Source organism: Castor canadensis, chromosome 14 (genome assembly GCF_047511655.1).
Source record: "Castor canadensis chromosome 14, mCasCan1.hap1v2, whole genome shotgun sequence".
Taxonomy (NCBI): domain Eukaryota; kingdom Metazoa; phylum Chordata; class Mammalia; order Rodentia; family Castoridae; genus Castor; species Castor canadensis.
Genome location: NC_133399.1, coordinates 56,448,667 through 56,460,908, shown reverse-complemented (window position 1 = coordinate 56,460,908; position 12,242 = coordinate 56,448,667). Strand labels below are relative to the sequence as shown.

Below are 12,242 nucleotides of genomic sequence, written 5' to 3'. Positions count from 1 at the left end.
AACAGAGTAAAATTTATAATGAATTAAACAAAATAAAATTCTTGGGGATGAGTTTAACAAATGATGTGTCATGCATACACTGAAACATACAATGTTCCTAATAGTACTTAAAGAATCATAAATACATAGAAACAGCATATCCATGTATTGGAGGACTCATTATTTTGAGGATTTCAAATTCATCCCAAATTGATACATAGCTTGAATTCAACACTATTCAACATTCCTGTTTTCTATGCAGAGACTGACAAACTGACTCTAAAATGTATATAGAAATGCAAAGGATTTAGAACAGCTGAACAATCTTTAGTGAGACAAACACAGTTGGAAAACTTGTACTATCTAATTTCAAGATTTCTGTGATACTATAAAAGTAGACCATGAAATCCATGGAATAGAATAAATTGTCCAGAAATAAACTTGTATACAATTAATAGGTTTTTGATAAAAATAATTCAAGGCATTGAAAAATTATTGAATTTTGAATTGAATTATTATTGAATAATTATTGAATTATTGAAAAATAATTCAAGTTTTCTGTAACAACTGTGTAAATATATAAAGACAAAATGAATATCAACCCTCTACCTCACATCATACACAAAATTAATTTGAGAAACATCATAATACTAGGCATAACAGCTAAAATTATGAAAACTGCAGAAGAAAACATTCAAGAGTAGACAAAGATTCTTTTTATATGGGACACAAAAAAGTAATGATTATAAAATAAAGAAGCAAAAATTATAGTTATAATTTCAAGATATCTGCTTACCAAAAGACTTATTTGAGAAAATGAATGTCTCTAATTATGAATATTCTCATATTCACAGTGCATTTATCTGACAAAGAACATGTGTCCATAATACATGAGAAGTTTCTACCTACTATTCATTAATACAAAGACAGTCAATTTAAAAAAATTTAAAAAACAGACAAGCTATTCAGACACACATTTCACAAATGAAGATATAGAAATGACTAGTATATAAAAGTGTTTAACATCTTTAGTCAACAATGAAATGAAATAAAAGTCATAATGAAATATGTTTCTGCACCAACTAAAATGGCTAAAATTGAAAAGATTGCTAAAATCAAATGTTGGTAAGGATACAGAATTCTTTTATGCATATGTTGTTTCTGGGAATGCAAAATTATTCAGGTACTTTGGATCCTGGGAGTTCCTTACATAGTTAAGAATATATATAGCTCAGGAGCCAACAATTCTACTTCTAGATATTTATCAGGAGAAATGAAACATATGCTGACAAAAATGAAAATAAAAGACTTGAACAAAAATGTTCATGGAAGTTGTATTCAAATAGAATCTAAATAATCTAAAAGTCCTCAAGACGAGAATGAATAGGAAAAAATGTTAGATTTCTGCTAGTAGAATGCTACTCAGTAACAATACTTTGCTTTATATATTATACATGGATAAATTTCAAAAACAACATGCTATGTAAATGAAGCCAGAATCATAAAAATGCATTCCTTATAATTCCATTAATGTGAAATTTTAGAATGAAACTAACTGTTGGTTCAAAAAATTGGAGAAATGGTCTTCTGGATCAAAAGATTGGGATTGACTGAGAAAAGCCACATGGAAATTTTCCCATGATAAAAAGTTACATATTTTAATAGGGATGTGAGTTATACTAGTATTTGCATTATCAAAACTCACCAAAGTACAACACTTAATATCTGTGCACTTTTTTATGTGTAAAATATACACCATTTTTTAAAATTAGAAGAAAAGAATCAAATAATTTCTTGTAAAAATTATTCAATCTGGATTCTTTGAGAAATAAAAGTGATTGCTATATTAGGTTGTGGGGAGTGGATTATGAGAAGCCTATGAGAACTTGACATAAGCATAGCTGTGTCAAATAATCTGTAAATTGAGTTGGCAAGGGCCAAGCTGCAGAAGGGAGTGAGCACAGCTATGCCCAATGATCTGCAGGCTGGGATGGGCACAGCCCCCAGCCACAGAAGGGGGCGAGGGCAAAATGCAGCACAGGTGTTTTTCCTAAGAGTTTATGTGCAGAGAGTAGTTGATTGAAGGTTCCTCCTGTTTCCGATAACTATGTCATGTCCCCCAAGAACTGCTGCTGTACTTCCTGGTTTGCCAATGTATATAATAAACTCACTGGAAGTGGTGGAGGCTGTCATGTGTCTCCATCAGAGTGCCCAGCCCACCTGATCCCAACTTTCTGCATGTTTGTTTTCTCTTTTATCCTTTCCTAATCTCTAGTCACTCCCAGTTAGGTTTGTAGGATGAGCTCACATAGGCTGAGAGATTAGGTAAGATTTAAGTGATTTAGGGCCTTCTTTGTTTCTTCGTTCATCGACTGAGCAACTACTATGTGTCCATCATTATTCTAGATGTTTGAACACTCACATCAATAAGAAAAACAGACATATATGCCTGCTTTCAAGTTGCTAGCAATCTATAGGAAGAGTAGAGAGAAAGAAAGGAAATGAGGAAAACAGTAACAAGTAAGAGATGTAGTTTTAAAAATATGAAGCAAACCATGAAAAGGAGAGAGAAAAGCTCTCACCTCCTGTGACTCTGCCATACCATTCTCCATCTGCTTGGTACCATTTTTTTTAAAACATTATGGTTATGCCTGTATTTACTGATTACCATTTTTTGCCCTTATTAATTGGGTGATCATGCTTTAGAATCATTCCAGAAATAAATGTGTACACATGTATATGTCTTGTAATGTGCCAAGTTACTATGGTTGCTTTACTCCTCAAGCATCTACAATATTTAATACTTAAATGTATATTAAGATCACCTGGGTGGGTGAAAAGATTGGATTCATGGACAATGAGTTCAATGCTAATTACATTCCATGTGCTACTGAGTCAAAGTCACATTGAGTTCTCAAGTCAAAGAGCAGCCTTTTTGTCTTCTGTATAAAAGACAAGCTGCTCAAATGTTACAGAATTCAGACACACAAGTCATTAAGATGTGGCTGTACATAAAAGATGCAGTATGGATAATTCAAAGCAGACAAGAAGAATGTGCTCTAGGAATAATTCTTCTTCAGTCATTATATCTGGCACAAAACATAAATAAAGCCCCATTTTTCTCCTCCAGTGCCCTGCCATAAAGGAGTCATGGAGCCAACTTGTCATCTGCCAGTAACAGCAGAATTGCACAGCAGCCTTCAACTATGAAGAGACTCCAGTTTTTTAACAAGACATAGACTGAGAACATAAGAAGCTCCGTAGCAAAATGTAATAGTACCACCAATGAATCATTATCTTCTACAAGGAAATTTTCTGACATACTGAAATATTAAGTCCCATGTTATTTTTCTATAATTAGAAAACATGCACAAAAATTAAACATTTTTAATATTTGCTCCTGTTTTAATCACAAATGTTGAAAAAAAACAGTCTCTAATCAAGTTTAATAGGTACATTCACAGATAACTAGTCTTAAATCTACATGAATAGAGGATTGTTTCATGATACTGTATTTATTAACTGTCCACAGCTCCTTGGACACATACATACATGATCCTGCTCACTTGGAATGCCTCCTCACCAGCTAACACATCACCCACAATTCTAGGTACAAGTCAGGTTCTTTTCATTGGTAAAATCTTTCACAATCAACACAGTCAGAGGCAATCTGTCTCTCCCCTTAGCTCACTCAGCATGATCCTTCATTCCGCTTAGTTAAGGATCATACTAGGTCATTTCCTATATAGTTATCCCTCTTAGAGGTCCATAGCCAGATTAGGGTATGCAGAACCCAGTTTAAATCCAGGTTGCATTCTCAAAATTGATTTGTAAATTTTGCCATTTATACTTTATACTGACTAATTCCCCCATGGCCAGCCCACAAAAGCACATTAAGTAGTCTGAGTGCCAAATCTAAGGTATGGGATCAACAGCACCTTTTGGCAGAATTATTTTTCTGAAAAAATACATTCTAAAATATAGTATTCAGTTCTGTTCTGCTTCTACACAGCCAATATCAAGCTGGTCAGAAATGCACAGGTGTTCAAAATGCTTAAGTGATCACTGAGATGATTTCAGCATCATAATTGGTTGTGACTCCATAAGGCATCACAGGACTGAGTGACTCTACAGTTTCCAAGTCTCTGCTCAGCAGTTTCAGTGATGCCTCACATGAACTTTAAATGATGAATGGATTCCAGCAGTCCAAAAAGATCTGTCAGAAGTGACAGAAGTGACTACATTGTGCCACACAGACATCACTGCTTTGTTTTGGCTGAATTCATGAAGCCACAAAAGTTTAAAATAAGACAACTCTATTAAGCATTTTAGCATATTCTTACTGTTCATCTATAAAAGCACTCAGTAGAGATGGTGTTATGGATAAAGCAGAAGGAAAAGAATCTGGTTCATAGATTGGTGTCTTTGATCTGAAGCACAGCCAATAAAATATGGAAATAAACACTGAACAAAAGAGATGGCAAGGGATTCCAAGATGGCGGCTAGAGGGAGGAAGCAGAAAGCGAGCCTCCTATACTGAAATCTTGGAGAGATGCTGGAGACACACTTTGCAGGCATAATCACTGAGAAGAGGCATAACTTTGACCCCTCCACACCTCCAGCCAGCACAGAGAATCTCCACTTCACGTTAAATGGAGAAACCAGGAGGGCTCCTGGACCGCCAGTCGCCCGCGCCCAGACGGCTTGGGAAGACGCGGACCAGGTGAGCTTCATGGTACTGCAGTACTCCCACAGACAAGCCTGGGCCAGAGCAGCATAGCCCCCTGGACAGACTGACCTCCACCCAGGGAAAAAAGAGAAACTGAGTAATGAGCAATAAGAACAAATAAGACACACGGGAAAGAGGGTGGGGCGCACTGAGCACCGAAGATTGGGGGAAGGGAATCCTTCCTGGGACTGTAAATAAACAAGCCCGGCGAGCCGGAGAGGCTCTGGAGGAAGCGGGAGCAGGGTGTGCGCCCAGCAACCAGGAGCGGGAGAGCTTGTGAGAGTGGCGGAGGGAGGAAAACTCCACAGGAGAAGAGGGAAGACCCACCTCCCACATGAACTGTAAATAAACAAGCAGGCCTGACAACTCAGGTGCAGTGTCACCTTTCCCAGTGCTTGGAAAGGGGAAAGCCTGTAGCAGAGGCTCCCGCACAGGAGAACTCTGAACAAACAAAGCCTGTGGGGCCAGGTGAGTGCTAGGCTCACACCAGAGATCTGCATAACACCGCCAGCAACAGCAGGCTGACAGCAGCAGGCAGGCAAGCCACAGCTGCAGATACCATTCACAGAACTGTCTCCAGACTCTTTTTTTTTCTTTTTCTCCCTGCCTTTGATGAGAGAACAACCGAATTACACCTGCAAGCGGAAAAACTTACTGAAACTGTATTGCATTTGAACTTGGGACATTAGGTGGGTTTTTTTTTTAATTTTGGTGTGTGTGTGTGTGTGTGTGTGTGTGTGTAGTTTTGTTCTACTTTATGTGTCCCCTTTGATGAGACAACTACAGAACATCTGAGGCACCATCTCCAGGACTGGAGACTGAGACGGACACCCAAATTATTAAGACTGAAACTTCATTGCATTTGAACTTGGAGGGTTTTTGGTTTTTTGGTATTTTTTTAAAATTTTCTATTTTCCATTTTATTTTAATTCATTTTTATATATAGATATTTCTTTCATTTATTTTTTATTTTTATTCTTATCTTTTTTTTTTTAGTTTTGATTTTCAATCCTCTCTCTGTCTCTCTAATGTCTGTTCAGCTTACTGTCAATTACTACACTAACACTCCCTGTTTATACCTTTGATACTTTCTTCTCTGAAACCTTGTTCTACTTTCTTCCTCACGTCTGTGTATTTGTTTTCCCCTTTTCTTGAACTTCTTGCTTTCCATCTCAGCTCACCCTTCCATTCTAAATATTACCATTGTTATTATTACAAGCTAGAAAATACTAAACTGCACACAGTACAGGGACAGTAACAACACCAAAGACAATGATGGGAAGACAGAAAAAACAGGGAAACCAGTTTCCCCACAGCAAAAAATTAGTACAGGAACCAGAGGGGAATGAAGAACACAGAAACTCAGATCCAGACTCCTACAAAATGAAGATAAACTATGCCAAAGGACCCAATGAAGCCCACAAGAATAATTTAAAAGAAGACATACTACAGGGACTCAATGAGAATTTTATAGAGATGATACTGGATAGGGTCAACCAAAATGTACAGGAGATACTCAAGAAATTCCAAGACAACAAAAATAGAGAATTTGAAAAAGCAAAAGAAGAAATAAAGGAAACCATAGAAGCACTGTATAAACACCAAAGTGAAAGAGAGAACATGATGAATAAACAGATAAATGAACTCAGGACAAAAATAGACAACATTAAAGAGGAAACCACCCAAGATATGGAAAACCTCAGAAAAAAGAACGAAATAGAACTGCAAAACACAACAGAAGGGCAATCCAGCAGAATAGAACAAACAGAAGACAGAATCTCACAACTTGAAGATGAAATGGTAATTAAAGGAAAAACCAAAGAACTATTAATTAAACAACTCAAGACCTGTGAAAAGAAAATGCAAGAACTCACTGACTCCATCAAAAGACCAAACTTCAGAATCATGGGCATCGAAGAAGGAGAAGAGGTGTAAGCAAAGGGAATGCATAATCTATTCAACAAAATAATAACAGAAAATTTCCCAAATCTAGAGAAAGATATTCCCATACAAATGCAAGAGGCCTCCAGGACACCAAACAGACCAGATCAAAATAGAACTACCCCATGACATATCATCATTAAAACAACAAGCTCAGAAACTAAGGACAGAATAATGAAGGCTGTAAGAGAGAAAAAACAAGTAATATACAAAGGTAAACCCATCAAAATCACAGCAGACTTCTCAAAAGAAACATTAAAAGCAAGAAGAATGTGGGGTGAGATCTTCCTGGCACTGAATGAAAATAACTTCAACCCCAGAATACTCTACCCAGCAAAACTATCATTCAAAAAGATGGAGCAATAAAAGTCTTCCATGATAAGCAGAAACTAAAACAATATGTGACCACAAAGCCACCACTACAAAAGATTCTTCAAGGGATTCTGCACGCAGAAAGTGAGACCCAACTTAACCATGAAAAGACAGGCAGCACCAAACCACAGGAAAAGAAAAAGCAAACAGTAGAGAGTAACCTGAAGGTAGGTACAAACAATCAAACCTTCAAACAACTAAGACAACTAAACGACAAAAATCACCACATACCTATTTGTACTAATGCTTAATGTTAACAGACTTAATTCACCCATCAAAAGGCACTGCTTGATGAAATGGATTAAAAAGGAAGATCCAACAATTTGTTGCTTACAGGAGAACCATCTCACCGTCAGAAATAAGCATAGGCTAAGGATGAAAGGCTGGAAGAAGATTTACCAAGCCAATAGCCCCCCAAAACAGGCAGAGGTAGCAATACTTATCTCTGACAAAGTAGACTTGAAACCTACATTGATCAAACAAGATAAAGAAGGACATTCCATACTAATAAAAGGGGAATAGACCAAAGGAAATAACAATCATCAACCTGTATGCACCCAGTGTCAACGCACCCAATTTCATCAAACATACCCTGAAAGACCTAAAAGCATATATAAACGCAAACACAGTGGATGTGGGAGACTTTAACACCCCATTATCATCAATAAATAGGTCATCCAAACAAAAAATCAATAAAGAAATCCAAGATCTAAAATATGCAATAGACCAAATGAACCTAGTTGATGTCTACAGAACATTTCATCCGACCTCTACACAATATACATTCTTCTCAGCAGCCCATGGAACCTTCTCCAAAATAGATCATATCCTAGGGCACAAAGTAAGTCTCAGCAAATATAAGAAAATAGAAATTATACCGTGCATACTATCTGATCACAATGCAGTAAAAGTAGAACTCAACAACAAGAGTAAAGACAAAAAATATGCAAACAGCTGGAAAGTAAATAACTCATTACTTAATGAAGAATGGATCATCGATGAAATACAAGAGGAAATTAAAAAGTTCTTGGAAGTCAATGAAAATGAAAACACAACCAACCTGAACCTATGGGACACAGCTAAGGCAGTCTTGAGAGGAAAGTTTATAGCCATGAGTGCATATATTAAAAAGACTGAAAGATCCCAAATCAATGACCTAATGATACATCTCAAACTCCTAGAAAAACAAGAACAAGCAAATCCCAAAACAAATAGAAGGAGAGAAATAATAAAAATAAGAGCTGAAATCAACGAAATAGAAACCGAAAAAACCATACAAAGAATTAATGAAATAAAAAGTTGGCTCTTTGAAAAAATAAACAAAATCGATAGACCCCTGGCAAACCTGACTAAAATGAGGAGAGAAAAAAACTCAAATTAGTAGAATCAGGAATGCAAAAGGGGAGATAACAACAAACACCATGGAAGTCCAGGAAATCATCAGAGACTACTTTGAGAACCTATATTCAAATAAATTTGAAAATTTTAAAGAAATGGACAGATTTCTAGATATATATCATCATCCAAAACTGAACCAAGAGGAAATTAATCACCTGAATAGACCTATAACACAAAATGAAATTGAAGCAGCAAACAAGAGTCTCCCCAAAAAGAAAAGTCCAGGACCTGATGGACTCTCTGCTGAATTCTATCAGACCTTTAAAGAAGAACTGATACCAACCCTCCTTAAACTGTTCCATGAAATAGAAAGGGAAGGAAAACTACCCAATACATTTTATGAAGCCAGTATTACACTTATCCCAAAACCAGGCAAAGATACCTCCAAAAAGGAGAACTATAGGCCAATCTCCTTAATGAACTTTGATGCAAAAATCCTCAACAAAATAATGGCAAACTGAATTCAGCAACACATCAAAAAGATTATTCACCATGACCAAGTAGGCTTCATCCCAGGGACGCAGGGGTAGTTCAACATATGAAAATCAATAAATATAATAAACCAAATTAACAGAAGCAAAGACAAAAACCACTTGATCATCTCAATAGATGCAGAAAAAGCCTTTGATAAGATCCAACATCATTTCATGATAAAAGCTCTAAGAAAACTAGGAATAGAAGGAAAGTTCCTCAACATTATAAAAGCTATATATGACAAACCTACAGCCAGCATTATACTTAATGGAGAAAAACTGAAACCATTCCCTCTAAAATCAGGAACGAGACAAGGATGCCCACTATCTCCACTCCTATTCAACATAGTACTGGAATTCCTAGCCAGAGCAATTAGGCAAGAAGAAGGAATAAAAGGAATACAAATAGGTAAAGAAACTGTCAAAATATCCCTATTTGCAGACAACATGTCCCTATACCTTAAAGACCCAAAAAACACTACTCAGAAGCTTCTAGACATCATCAATAGCTATAGCAAGGTAGCAGGATATAAAATCAACATAGAAAAATCATTAGCATTTCTATACACTAACAATGAGCAAACTGAAAACGAATGTATGAAAACAATTCCATTTGCAATAGCCTCAAAAAAAATCAAATACCTAGGTATAAACCTAACAAAAGTTGTGAAAGACCTCTACAAGGAAAACTATACACTTCTGAAGAAAGAGATTGAGGAAGACTATAGAAAGTGGAGAGATCTCCCATGCACATGGATTGGTAGAATTAACATAGTAAAAATGTCGATACTCCCCAAAGTAATCTACATGTTTAATGCAATTACCATCAAAATTCCAATGACATTCATTAAAGAGATTGAAAAATCTACTGTTAAATTTATGTGGAAACACAAGAGGCCACGAATAGCCAAGGCAATACTCAGTTTAAAGAACAATGCAGGAGGTATCACAATACCTGACTTCAAACTATATTACAAAGCAATAACAATAAAAGAAGCATGGTACTGGCACAAAATCAGATATGAAGACCAGTGGAACAGAATAGAGGACCCAGATATGAAGCCACACAACTATAACCAACTTGTCTTTGACAAAGGATAACAAAAACTGCTGGGAAAACTGGTTAACAGTCCGCAAAAAACTGAAACTAGATCCATGTATATCACCCTATACCAACATTAACTCAAAATGGATCAAGGATCTTAATATCAGACCACAAACTCTAAAGTTGATACAGGAAAGTGTAGGAAATACTCTGGAGTTAGTAGGTATAGGTAAGAACTTTCTCAACGAAATCCCAGCAGCACAGCAACTAAGAGATAGCATAGATAAATGGGACTTCATAAAACTAAAAAGGTTCTGTTCATCAAAAGAAATGGTCTCTAAACTGAAGAGAACACCCACAGAGTGGGAGAAAATATTTGCCAACTATACATCGAACAAAGGACTGATAACCAGAATATATAGGGAACTTAAAAAACTAAATTCTCCCAAAACTAATGAACCAATAAGGAAATGGGCAAGTGAACTAAACAGAACTTTCTCAAAAGAAGAAATTCAAATGGCCAAAAAACACATGAAAAAATGCTCACCATCTCTAGCAATAAAGGATATGCAAATTAAAACCACGCTAAGATTCCACCTCACCCCTATTAGAATAGCCATCATCAGCAACTCCACCAACAACAGGTGTTGGCGAGGATGCAGGAAAAAGGAACTCTCTTACACTGTTGGTGAGAATGTAAACTAGTACAACCACTCTGGAAAAAAATTTGGAGGCTACTTAAAAAGCTAGACATTGATCTACCATTTGATCCAGCAATTCCACTCTTGGGGATATACCCAAAAGACTGTGACACAGGTTACTCCAGAGGCACCTGCACACCCATGTTTATTGCGGCACTATTCACAATAGCCAAGTTATGGAAACAGCCAAGATGCCCCACCACTGATGAATGGATTAAGAAAATGTGGTATCTATACACAATGGAATTTTATGCAGCCATGAAGAAGAACGAAATGTTATCATTCGCTGGTAAATGGATGGAATTGGAGAACATCATTCTGAGTGAGGTTAGCCTGGCCCAAAAGACCAAAAATCGTATGTTCTCCCTCATATGTGGACATTAGATCAAGGGCAAACACAACAAGGGGATTGGACTTTGAGCACATGATAAAAGCGAGAGCTCACAAGGGAGGTGTGAGGATAGGTAAAGACACCTAAAAAACTAGCTAGCATTTGTTGCCCTTAACGCAGAGAAACTAAAGCAGATACCTTAAAAGCAACTGAGGTCAATAGGAAAAGGGGACCAGGAACTAGAGAAAAGGTGAGATCAAAAAGAATTAACCTAGAAGGTAACACACACGCACAGGAAATTAATGTGAGTCAACTCACTGTATAGCTATCCTTATCTCAACCAGCAAAAACCCTTGTTCCTTCCTATTATTGCTTATACTCTCTCTACAACAAAATTAGAAATAAGGGCAAAATAGTTTCTGCTGGGTATTGAGGGGGTTGGGAGGAGGGGGCGGAGTGGGTGGTAAGGAAGTGGGTGGGGGCAGAGGGGAGAAATGACCCAAGCCTTGTATGCACATATGAATAATAAAAGAAAAAAAAAGGAAAAAAAAAAGAGATGGCAAAAATCAGGCTAACACGAGCAGGCTGCTCATTTTCCTTTCTTTCCATTCCTTTTGGCTAAACCATTTCCTTAGTAATCAAAGCACAATAACTAAGCTATGGAAACAGCCAAGAAGCCCCACTACTGACAAATGGATTAAGAAAATGTGGTATCTATATACTTTGGAATTTTACTCATCCACAAAGAATGAAATGTCATTTGCAGGTAAATGAATAGAACTGGAGCACATCATCTTAAATGAAGTTAGCCAGGTTCAGAAGGCCAAAGGCCTATGAAAACTAAGTCACATAAAGGGAGGTCACATGTAAGAGAGGGAGAGTAAAAGAAGGTGAATATGGATGATGTACTTTCTATACAAGAATGAATATAGAATTTTTAAACCTGTTGAAATCACCATAAGAAGGGAACTAAGGTAGAAGGGAGAAAAATAGAGATGAGCTAATTCAGGATATATATATACACACACATACATATATACATATACATATACAGACATATATGTATATATATGGAAAGTCACAAGGAAACTCCATGTGTAGCTATCTTAAACAAACAAAAAATGGCATTTTTTTAAAACAAAATCAGAGAACAGGAGGGTAGCACAGTTCCTGCCTGGGAGTAGAAGGGGTGAGATGTGGGGAAAGGGTGTAGGAGAGTGAATATGATGCAAATACTGTGTCCTCATGCATGTAATTGGAAAAATCAGACCTG

At 36.7% G+C, this 12,242-nt stretch overlaps 1 protein-coding gene across 2 annotated transcripts in view; it reads right to left on the bottom strand.

Moving 5' to 3' along the window:
- Zmat4 (zinc finger matrin-type 4) overlaps positions 1–12,242 on the bottom strand; it is a 403,972-nt gene that overhangs the window by 130,978 nt on the left and 260,752 nt on the right. The gene's annotated exons all lie outside the window — the stretch shown is intronic.